This window comes from Mus musculus, chromosome X (assembly GCF_000001635.26).
Source record: "Mus musculus strain C57BL/6J chromosome X, GRCm38.p6 C57BL/6J".
Taxonomy (NCBI): domain Eukaryota; kingdom Metazoa; phylum Chordata; class Mammalia; order Rodentia; family Muridae; genus Mus; species Mus musculus.
Window position 1 is genome coordinate 85,585,820 of NC_000086.7, and position 12,491 is coordinate 85,598,310.

Here is a 12,491-nt window from a genome sequence, read left to right on the forward strand (position 1 = left end):
CACTCACAGGTTTTGTTCCATTCTTACCTCAGTACATCTTGTAGGCAGGACAGATTGTAGGTCAAAGGTTTTATGTCTGGGTCAGTGTCCTAGTCCCTCCACTGGAAACTTTGTCTGGTTACAGATAATGGCCAGTTCAGGCTCTATATCCCCCATTACTAAGAGTATTCGATAGGGACCTAGGGTCACCCTTGTAGATTCTAGGGAGTTTCCGTTGCCCTAGGTATCTACCTCATCCCAGAAATGTGTTCCAGTTCCAGCTATTTCTCCCAGTGCTCTCCCCCTCCACTCCCCGCAACCTAATCCCTCCTGTTCCCATCTCTACCCACCTGCAGTCTACCCACAAAATCTGTTCCATTTCCCTTTCCCCCTTCCCAGGGAGATACATGTGTCCACCCTTGAGCCCTTCTTGGCACTTCACTTCTTTGGGTCTGTAGTTTGTAGCATGATTATACTATATTTTACAGCTAATATCCACTTATAAGTGAGTACATACCATGTTTAACTTTCTGAGTCTGGCTTATCTCACTTAGGATGAGTTTTTTTTTTTTTTTTCTACTTCCATATATTTGACTGAGATTTTCATTTTTGGCTTTGTATATAACATTTTCCCCCTTTATGACCTTTCTGGCCCAGGGCTTATTTTGGTGGGGGGAGGGAAATTTTAATGACTGCATAGATTTCCTTAGTGGTTATAGGACTATTCAGATAGTTTACCTGATCTTGATTTAGCTTTGGTAATGGGTATCTGTCTAGAAAAATCATCCATTTCATTTCGATTTTCCTTTTTTATTTGATTTTTTATTTTTGTTTTTGTTTTTGGAGACAGGGTTTCTCTGTATAGCCCTGGCTGTCCTGGAACTCAGCCTGCAGACCAGGCTGGCCTCGAACTCAGAAATCCGCCTGCCTCCCCCCCCCCCCCCCCCCGGCTGGGATTAAAGGCGTGCGCCACCATTTTGTGGAGTACAGGCTTTTGAAGTAAGACCTAATGAGTCTTTGAATTTCCTCAGTACCCATTGTAATACTGGGTTTTAGTTGGGTCTCTTGACAATACCATATATGTGTGGCTTTTTTTTTTGAATCTAGCCTGACAAACACCATCTGTGTTTGAAATATTCCATTTAAATTTAACGTAATTGCTGGAATATAAGGGATTAAGAAAATTGTTGCTAGCTTTTCCTATAGCTCTATTTTTTCTCTTCCTTTGCTTCTTATTAGTTTTCTTTTTATTCTAATATCACGTACTCATTTCTATTCCTCCTGAAATTACTATAGCATTTCCAATGTATGTCTAATGATACTTTTACCTTGCTAATATTTGGAACAAATACACTTTACACTTCAGTTCTGTTTATTATCTATCTCCTGGAATGTATGCAGTTGGTGTCCTGTAATTCTTTATACATTTGTAACTGTGGGTACTAATTGTTTTGTGACATCAGTGTTCTTTAAATTTTTTTTCACATGCTTATGTACACTTCATAGCTCCTTCTTGGCTCAGTTTTGTTTAGCCTTATGACTTAGTTTGGATTGCCTGGCTGTGTTTTCTATTTTTATTTATGAATGTTTTTTATTTTCATTCTTAAAGAGTATTATATGAATATATGGGGTATGAGTGTGTGCATATGTGTGCGTGCATGCAATCTTGACAACTTTTAGTTCTTTCCTTTTACTGTGGACCTCAGGAATCAAACTAAACTCAGGTTGTCAGTCTTGTGCTGCAAACACTTTTACCCAGTTGAGCCATTTCACTTGGGCCCTAAAATTTCATGTTTTTAAAAATTTTATTCTTGGGTACTATATATACAACCACTGAAATTCATTATTTGTATTTTTAATTTGATACATGGGTACCGTGTTTCCAGTCCCTAAGATTTCATTCTTGAGCGACATTTTTCCGAGTGGGATTGTAATCTGCTGCTTATTGTCTGTTTTTATGGTTTCCCACCCCCTTTTTTTCAAGAGTGAAGCCTTCAGCCTACCATTTGTTTCTTTGAAAGCAGCCTCTTCCTCGTAAGGATGCTCTTAAAATTTCTTTCCATTGTGGGTTTTCAACCAGTAATTTATTGAAATTTTTAAGTATGAGGTTTGACATCTTTCATCATTTTTGGAATCTTTTCAATCATACACATAATGCTGCTTCATTTTTTTCCTTATTCCTTGGATTTCAATGACCTGTGGACTATTAGAACATCCAACGCTATGCTAGTCATATTGCCTACCCCTTCTCTTTGTTCTGAAACCCTTCCCCAAGTCTTTGAGTTTACATTTGTGATAATATCCATCACCCATTAAATGGTCTTTCATTAATTAATTTAAATTCTTGCAGTTTTAGTAACAGTTGCTTTTCATTTAAAAATCTATAATCATTTGGTGCATGTCATTATTTGTGACAACCAAGCTCCATCCACAGTCGATGCAGTCGATACCCCCAAGATTATATTCCATAACAACGCCATAGACTTGTTACCTTGCACATTATGATGTCTGCACAGTGATTTATTTCTTAAAATCTCTCCTTGTTAGGTGTAACATAATGGCTATACTTTGCTACTTTTTATGGTTCTCAGGTTTGGTGCTGAGATATTAAACATAGCAAGCATAATTCAAAACTTGTAACCTGATAAAGCTCTAATAACTGTAGCCCCTATGAATCTATTTTGGATGATTTTGTTATTGCCGTGGTGATGCTGATGATAGTGGTTGTGGTTGTTATGGTTTGCTCATATCCTCTGGTAGTTTTCTTTCATTTTATTCTGGACATTGTATTTGAAAAGCAATTTTAGAAATCATTTGAGGGCTGGAGAGATGGCTCAGTGGTTAAGAACACTGACTGCTCTTCCAAAGGTCCTGAGTTCAAATCCCAACAACCACATGGTGGCTCACAACCATTCATAATGAGATTTGACACCCTCTTCTGGTGTGTCTGAAGACAGCTGCAGTGTACTTACATAAAATAGTGAATGAATCTTTGGGGCTGAGCAAGCGGGACTGGAGTGAGCAGAGGTCCTGAGTTCAATTCCCAGCAACCACATGGTGCCTCACAACCATCTGTACAGCTATAGTGTGCTCATATACATAAAAATAAATAAATAAACCTTTTTTAAAAAAGAATTTAAAAAAAGAAATCATTTGAAACCAAAGGTGATTCATTTCAGAAATATGTGTGTGTGTGTGTGTATACGTGTGTGTATACGTACACACACACACACACACACACACACACACACACACACATATACAGACATGCATACTGGTGAGGTTGCAGGGAGAATTTGCTTTTGCCAGTCCAGGTATTGCTTAATAAAATTTCAGGTAGGGCTTTTGTTGCTTCTTTTGGTGGTAGTGGTAGTATTAGGAATTGAACCTAAGGACTATACATGCTAGGCAAGCATTTTAATGCTCAGTCAGTTAGATGACTCAAGACCACATTATATTCAGTGATTGATTACTGAGTTACATTTATTTCTAAAATGCTGGTTCTAAGCTGAAGGTGGGAAAAGAGTACTCACAACCCTTGTGGATGTGGCCTGTCAGGTAAACTTTAAATTTCCTACTTTCCTAGATCTCAAAGTACTTTCCTGATAGATCTTTGACCCTTTAAGAAAAAGACTTTTTAAAATGTCCTGTCAAACTCTGTTACTTGTCTGTGGTGGGAGGGTTGATTTAAATTACTCAGCATCCTATAGATAAAAAGGCTTTTGATATATATGAGTCTTCATTGACAGAATTTCCTTATGAATGTCAGTTGACTCTTTTCTTGGAGACTTAGGCTATTTTATAGTTGTATATAAGCTTTGTTTTAGATAGTTGTACATACATGTGTAATTATGTAATTTTTACTCAAAGTTTACCATATTCTGTGTATATATAAATGTGAGTAAGTTCTTTCCTGACCATTCAGCAAGAGTTTTGAGTCCTTTTAACTCTAGCAATTCCTAGTCCTTGGCAATAGATAAGTTTATTGTATTAATGTTGTAGCTAAATGCAGTGTCTGAAATGATTATCTTTGGAATGTGAAATTCTTCTGGATTGCTGTTGAAATTGGAGTGCGTAATAGCAACTAATTTTTATTACTTTTATGGAGACTAGTATCCTAGTTTCCCATTGCCCATGACTTGTTAGTGTACCTATATGTAGGAATTATAGACATCTGTTGGTAAAAACAAAACACAGGAGTCTTAGATTTGCTACTATTTCAGCACTTAAGAGAGTGAATAAGTATGACACATCCAGTGAATAAATATATCATAACTCTTTTTCTTTTATGTATATTAATTCCTGCAGTAGCCTTTGAAGTGAGTATCTAGTTACATGTGATTTTAATCAAATAACTTGTCTGTGGCCCAATGCCTGGAAAATGAATATTTTTTATCAGTACACATTTTATTTCAAGTCTTATGGTCTAGAGATGCACACCGACTTTTCAGTTTTATCTCTTTATGCTTTTCCCCATGTAAACCCTCATACTAAGACCCCATGACTCATGTCCTAAGGTTAGAGATAGTTAAGAGATGAGCCTTTGCTATCCTATTGTTACTGACCTTCCACTACCCTATTTCTAGAGCATTATTTTCCTGGCTCTGAGATTTACTGAGCTGTGTGCCCTGTTAGAAAGCTTGCTGGGTTATTCTTCCCTCCCGTCCCTGTCCCAGCACACATTACTCCTTTCCCTTGTCTAGTTCTAAAGAAGTTGTTTCTCTGCTTCCCATTATATTTTTCACCTTTACAGTTAAACTCAGACTTCCCTCCTTTCTGTCTTCAAGAATGTCTTCTGTAAACCTTCCTTGTTTGCTTCTTTAGCCAATCTTGATGGAATCATAGCCAAAATCCTGTTTGTTCTATCCTTCTGAATGTTAACAGCCAAAAGCTGAGCTGTTTCAGGCCTGTCCTAGCCATAATCAGCACTTGTGTATGTGTGGACTTGCACTGGGAAGTATCCCTCACATCTCATTTTCACTCTGTGTGCTGTGGTCCCCTTGGAAAACTAGCAGATTACCCCTGCAAACATTGGTGCTTTTATTCAGTTGTAATATATCCAACTGCATGACAGTCAGTTCTAAGTCCTGCACTTCTAAGATATGAATATGCTGTCTCCTCTAATTTTGTATTAATGTGTTTTTTCATGAATTTTTTTTTCATTTATAACTGTTTAAGGATTCTTTTGGGGAGAATGCAAATTAAGTAGTGGTCTCCCATGTTTTACTCACAAAAATTACTTACACTTTTAAAAGTGTTGAAGGAACTCTTGACTTGTACCAAATCCCTTTGAATATACTATACTGGTTTGTTCCCCTTTTTTTCTTTTAATTATCCATACTTTTTGTGGTCTGCTTTGGGGTTATTTTCCTTCAATAAACTTACTTTTCTGAATCCATTTCTCCCTTGTATAACCTTCATTCTGAGCATACAAAGTGTGCATACTTCACTAGCTCAAGACAATAAGGGTATGGAGTTTATGCTGTGTGCTTCATCACTTACTGCAACTCTGTTTGAGAATTCCATGCAGAAATACACTTAGTTTCATCATTCCCACCCCTCCCTCTGCCCTTTCAACTCCTCCATCAATTTCTTGACCTCTTTTACAATTATTGCTGTGCTTTGGGGCTGACCACCTAGGATTGGGGGCTCATTCTTAAATCTCATTCTGCTTCCTTCAGCAGCCATTGACTGCCTGGAGCAGCAGTTCATCTTGGGGTGCGTTTGCAGATTTTACACAGGCAACCATATTGTTGGAAGTTTGTAGGTACCACTCCATCCCTGCCCTGTCCAAAAGACACTTATCTTGTAGCAGAGTCATCCTGGGTCCCCAAGCTCTTAGAGTTTCTTTCTCTCTCTCTTCTTCAGTATTCCCTGAGCTGTAGGTGTAGATGTGCTAAAGGTATTTCACTTGGGGCTGGGTACCAATTTTTGCCAGATTTTGGATCACTAACATAGCCTCTGCCTACTAAATTCAAAAAAGCTTTAATGAGAGCTGTTCTTATCTAGGAAAGAGGATAAGTGTTTAGAAGGCAGTTGAAAACTAGAGAACCTAAGTAGTAGTAGGTTCTCCTCTAGGGCCTGGGAACTCTGTGCTTGACAGTCCCATACTTGAGTTTCTTCCCATTGAGTAGGTTTGGGATACAGTTAGACAGTTGTTGATTACTCCGAAGAGACAAAGGACTCCCTTCATTTCTAATAAATATATAAAGGTACTAGCTTGTTTTTTTTTTCTGCTTTTAGCTTTTTTCTATATTCTGAACGAGAAAATAATCCTTTTTCTTCCAACATTACTCTTTTCTTTACTGATTGAGTCAAGGTCTTTCTATGTGGCCCAGGCTGGTCTCGAACGTGATTTTATCCCTTCTATAACCTCCCACGTACTTGAATTGTAAGTGTGAACCACAACACGCAATTAAAATCATTATCTTTCAGGTATTACTTGAAATATGTTACTTTTTTCTTGACTATAGTGATTCTTAGTTGATTTCATTTAACTTTATGAACATTTCCAAATGTATATAAATAAAAAGTTCAGCACACTTCTAATTGCTGTAGCTGACAACATACTGCCGAATTTGTTTTCTCCATTTTTTTTCTTTTTTCTACAAAAACTGAAAGCATAAATAAGATGTCATTGCACTCCAAAGTGAATGTGCCTCATACTACATTTTCTTATCTAAATGCGATGGCATTATCATACAACCTACTAATACCCTAGCAGCAAAGGCAACATTTGGTTCATCTGAAAGTTTCCGCGGTTAAGCCTCTTCACGATTTGCTTGAGATCTCTATCAGCTCTCTTATCCCATCCTGGTGAAAGGTTCGTCTGTTATTTATCCTTCGTATTTCAAATGGACTAGAAATTATCTATCTGCTTAATTTGGTTCAGCTTATATCTTTGGATGTGTGGCAAGAACACTTGCTGTCATTTCGTGTTGCGTCATACCTGAGAGCACATAATAAATCATTTGGTCACTTCTGTCATTATTAGGTATTTTTTTCCTCTGGGGGACATCCTTATTCTGCTTCACAGGTGCTAGTTGCTTAACCCAAAATCTCTTGTCAGCTGTGTATTGTTAAGAAACAATCCTAGTTTAGAGATCGAAAGAGTCTGCTTTCCTGTTTAACACTTTGTATTGTTTCACTGAAGTTTATGATAAAGTAATCTTCTTCCTTCTGAAAGAAGTTAAAAGTCATCCCCAGAATGGTAGATTAGTGACTTTGTGGGTTACACAGGAGTATCTAGTCTCCTAGCTCTGGGTGAGTTAGCCTATTTGTTGAGATTGAATGGCAGAAAAACCAAACCAGAAAGAAGACTTTATACCTACTTCCTGCTGCTGCCTTGTAGTTAGGGTATGGTGCTCACTGGAGCTGTGGGAATGCACAAAGTCTTGTAGGTTACTGGAAACTAAATCAGGCTCACTATGGAGTCATTTAAATTTTAAAGACCCAGGGCCTTAAAAGAGCCCCAGCACAGTTTTGTAATCAAATGCATTAAATTTTAATGACTACTTTATCTTGGGAAGCTGCAGGGACCCCCTGATGGTTTACTCTTCTTGCTAGGTTTTTCTGAAGCCAAAAGCTCAGCAAAGCATTGTGCCTTTGCAATTTGGACCTGTGCCTTAGGCCCTAGAGGTGACTGATGGGAACAGCCTATCTCAGGCAGCCAAGGGAGCGGTTTTCTTCTGTGTTGATTAAATGTAAACTTAATTCAATGAAATGTAGTCAAATGACCATTTACATTTTCATGACCTTTCATTTCATTGTACATGGTTATCATTTATTCATGATCCCTTTTAAGCCTTTCACTGTTTTTAATCTTACCTCTTTGGTCATTCTTTTTTCTATAGGACAGTGGTGCCAGCATTTTCTTCAAGTTATTCACCCTGAATTATAGTGTGTCTAACTTTGCAATGTGTCTTAGCTGAAGTATTAGCAATTGAGACGTTGACGGTAAGACATTTCTATAACTTTGTTGAGAGTGCACTGGTCTTTATAGCTCTTACCATGTTTCTTTTTTACACTGATCCCCATAAGTAATCCTTCCCCGTTATGCATTTAAAGGATAAATAAGCTAGGTGATGTGTGCCTATAGTTCCAGCTACTTGAGATACTCAGTATCCTTTGAATGTACAAGATGAGACAGCACATCAAAACTAAGCCAAACCAAGCAACCTGCAGAGCAAGGATAACAAAAGAAAAAGAAGACCATGTGATTTATTTTATTTAAATTCGGCCCTTATACCCTAAGCAGCTGTTACTGCCTGTTTAACAGAAATTTAAGTTCTTTGGATAATTCATTTAGTGTTAGATACTAATCTGGCCCATGGCTCAGATCTCTATTGGTTGGAGCTATTAGAATATTGAAGTCCTACCCCAAACATTAACTTTATCTAATTTATCTCTCCATATATACATATATATGTGTGTGTGTGTGTATGTGTCTGTATATATATATGTATATATATATATATATATATACACACAAATATACATACATACATTCATACACACACACACATATATATTCTGGATTCTCACATTCTTGTTCTATAACAAAATTGAACAAACAGTAATGCCAATATCCTTAACAAACAAGGGTATCAATTTTTAGCTGGATGGTAGCCTTAATTCTGGCTTCGAACCTGGTAGATCTGAATCAATTGATTATATAATGCTATCAGCTTTGATTATTGCATATCTTATCTTTTTACCTTTAAGAATTTCCCTGCCCTTTTAAATGCATTTCTCATTATAACTGTATGTGTGTGTGTTTGTGTGTGTGTGTGTGTATGAATGTATTATCTCTTGCAAATTAAACACTGAAGCCTATTTAATACATACTGTCTTTTTTAGCCAGTTTTTTTTTTCTTTTTTTTTCCATTTATTATTAGGTATTTAGCTCATTTACATTTCCAATGCTATACCAAAAGTCCCCCATATCCACCCACCCCCACTCCCCTGCCCACCCACTCCCCCTTTTTGGCCCTGGTGTTCCCCTGTACTGGGGCATATAAAGTTTGCAAGTCCAATGGGCCTCTCTTTCCAGTGATGGCCGACTAGGCCATCTTTTGATATATATGCAGCTAGAGTCAAGAGCTCCGGGGTACTGGTTAGTTCATAATGTTGTTCCACCTATAGGGTTGCAGATCCCTTTAGCTCCTTGGCTACTTTCTCTAGCTCCTCCATTGGGAGCCCTGTGATCCATCCATTAGCTGACTGTGAGCATCCACTTCTGTGTTTGCTAGGCCCCGGCATAGTCTCACAAGAGACAGCTACATCTGGGTCCTTTCAATAAAATCTTGCTAGTGTATGCAATGGTGTCAGCGTTTGGATGCTGATTATGGGGTGGATCCCTGGATATGGCAGTCTCTACATGGTCCATCCTTTCATCTCAGCTCCAAACTTTGTCTCTGTAACTCCTTCCATGAGTGTTTTGTTCCCTCTTCTAAGGAGGGGCATAGTGTCCACACTTCAGTCTTCATTCTTCTTGAGTTTCATGTGTTTAGCAAATTATATCTTATATCTTGGGTATCCTAGGTTTGGGGCTAATATCCACTTATCAGTGAGTACATATTGTGTGAGTTTCTTTGTGAATGTGTTACCTCACTCAGGATGATGCCCTCCAGGTCCATCCATTTGTTTAGCCAGTTTTAAACCCTTCTTCCCTTCAGTTATTTTTAGTAAACCAGGAGATAGGATTGGGCTTGGGCTCAGGAACTCTCTCTCAGCTTCAGTATTATGATATTGAGGTAGATGGTCCCTTGACATCAGGGGTTGTCCTGTATACTGTGGGATGTTCAGGAGCACGCCTGGCCTCTGCCTGACAGATTCCAGTACACTCCTCGTTATGACAACTAAAGGTAGCTCTAGATATCAAATGTCTCTATAATGAAAGTCTTTTAGATACATGTGTGCACATGTAAATGTCTGAATGCCATGGAGTACATACAGAGGCCAGAAAACAAGTTTCAGGAATCAGTTGTCTCCTGTGGGTACCAGGCTTGTGTGAGAAGAGCTTCTTTTAACTACTGAGACATCTCAGCAGCCTTCCAAATGGCTTTTGCAGGGAGACCAGCTGGTATATATGATGTGGTAGAGCCTTTTAGCTTTATGATTATGTTCTTTTTATTTAAAAGAGAGCAGGGCCTACTCTTTGTAGGTGCAGCTTCAATGCCATTTCTTCCATGAAGTTTTCTGCGGCTCTCCTTTTCTTTGTCTTACCACAAGCAACATTTTCTCATTTATATCTTCCGGTGTGTTGTTTTTAATTTGAGGGTATGGGCTTTCTTTATTTTCAATTTCAGTTTTTCTTGAATGAACAACTATTTGGGAATATCAGATTAGAAACTGTTAAATGAATGGTTTTAAATACTCTTTTTGTTGACTTTTCAAATCCATCTACTAGAAGAACCCCTCAGAACTTGAATTTCTGGATTAAGAAGACCAATATAGGTCATCTAAATCATTTGTCGATGTAGTCTAAGATAGAAACCTCTTTATGTATATGTGAAATAGCTATATAGGAATACTTGGAGGCTATATTTGAAAGACACAGAAATTAATAGCTTAAGCTGTTTGAGTTTTCATATAGACATTTTATCACGTTTATATTGTGTGCATGTGTGCCAAAGCATGCATGTGGAAGGTGAGAGTACAACTTGCAGAAGTTTGTTTTCTTATTTTGCCATGTGGGTCCTAGGGATTGAACATGGGTTGCCAGGCTTGATGCCAAGCACTTTTGATTGCTGAGCCAATCTCACAGGTCCAAAGACTTTTTTCTTAAATCAAATAGAAAGCTTCTAGGTTATTAAAAAAAGTAAACAGGGATAGCAGTAAATATTTTATTTAAGTAACCTAGAATATTTACCACACTTTAAGCCAGGTATCAACTCCTCCAACAATAAGAAACACATTTTAATTATATCTTATATATATACACACATACTAGAAACCAGTTTTTCACTTAGTATTTTTCTGTATACATTGAACTTCGTTATTTTTCAGTTATCTTTGTTTTATCTTAAAGAATAGCCATTGCCTAGTACATTTGTCTAATACAGGAATTGGTCACGACCCTAGGATTTGAAAAGCACTAGTAATAAATATCGAGATTATCTGCCTCTAGAGTATGTCACTAATAGGTTGTGTTGTCATTCTTTTGAAATAATGTCATTTAGGAATTGAGCCAACAAAGACATTAGGATACCTTAACCAGAGCATTTTAAATTTCCAACTACTTTGAATTCCTATATCTTGACATTTCTACTAAGTATTTATAAATTCTACTAAGTATGTATAAATTATTGTACCCAAAAGAGCTTTTCTTTATTTGTATTCAAGAATTATATTAATAAAACTTAGGAGAGAATAAAAACTTAACAGATATATTATGTGAGGTTCAGAAAGTGGTATCAAACACTCCATGCTTTTATAGGCATGTAAAGGGGGAGAAAACTGTATTTATAGAAGTTCCTGGTAGATGAGGACTGGATTTTGTGTTATATCAGAGGTTATTGCACGTGGTAGAAATAGCAATAAGTTGGATGATGAATACTTGTACCTGATACTTAAAGATCATTTTTATTCAAGATAAAGTGAGAGGTTTTAAAATTAGATATTAAAGTTCTGGCAGTGTAAATGAGATACAGTACTTTAGTTCTGTGTTTATGAACTGCAGTGTATTCAGGAGATTAATCAGAAACTTGTGTGTATGATAGCTATGATAGACCCTGACACTCTAACATGAGGATGTTAACCTTGGGTTACTAGGTTTACTGAGAGTGCAGATAATGTCTAAACTACAGAAAGTAGTCACCATCAAAATACGTGAATACAGTTATGCTCAATATAAACCCTTCTTTGTAGAACAAAAACATGCAATAGCATTTTCAAAATAAATATTTTACTTACACAATTAAAAACTATTTGTATATCATAGGCCCAGGTGTAATCCTTTCTTGTCTAAATAGAATGAGAGCTCAGGATGTTAAGTTACAGCCAGGCGCCACAAAGCCTCAAAGTAAGCATAGACTATGGCTTTGTCTTTTTAAACTGCAGCTTCTTCTATGGAACAACGTAGAATTTAATTACTGTAGAAAAAAAATTATCTAAAAAGATAAGTCAGCTTGTGATGATACTTGGCAAAGAGCCACATGCCCTAGTCAAGTATTATGTCTGCCAGTCTTCTAAGTCACCAGAAGTCTCATAGATGTCATACATTTTCAGTTGAGAAAAGAGCAAAAGGGTATCTTTAAATTTTCTCGGATTCCTAGACAACTGAAAAGAAGGTCATTTCAGAGCTGGAGATGTGAGTAAAAATCTCCTGTTCCCAGGACACATAGACCATATTGAGATACATTTTTTCCTCCAATTTTAAATAGACTTGAATTTTTTAAATTTTTCATTGGATATTTTATTTATTTACACTTCAAATGTTACCCCTTTTCCTGGATTCCCCTCTGCAACCCCCTAGCCCATCCCCCCTTACCCTGCTTCTATGAAGGTGC

The 12,491-nt window shown here is 37.2% G+C and overlaps 1 protein-coding gene across 9 annotated transcripts in view; it reads left to right on the plus strand.

Moving 5' to 3' along the window:
- The window catches only part of Tab3 (TGF-beta activated kinase 1/MAP3K7 binding protein 3), a 60,616-nt gene that overhangs the window by 11,966 nt on the left and 36,159 nt on the right, over positions 1-12,491 (plus strand). For 4 of the 9 annotated variants that reach the window (XR_003953021.1, XM_030251476.1, NM_001358447.1 and 1 more), the window contains exon 3: positions 7,833-7,935. The exons of the other annotated variants lie outside the window; for them this stretch is intronic. The gene's annotated coding sequence lies outside the window, so the exon portion shown is untranslated. The remainder of the gene's footprint in view (positions 1-7,832; positions 7,936-12,491) is intronic. 9 annotated transcript variants of the gene reach the window in all.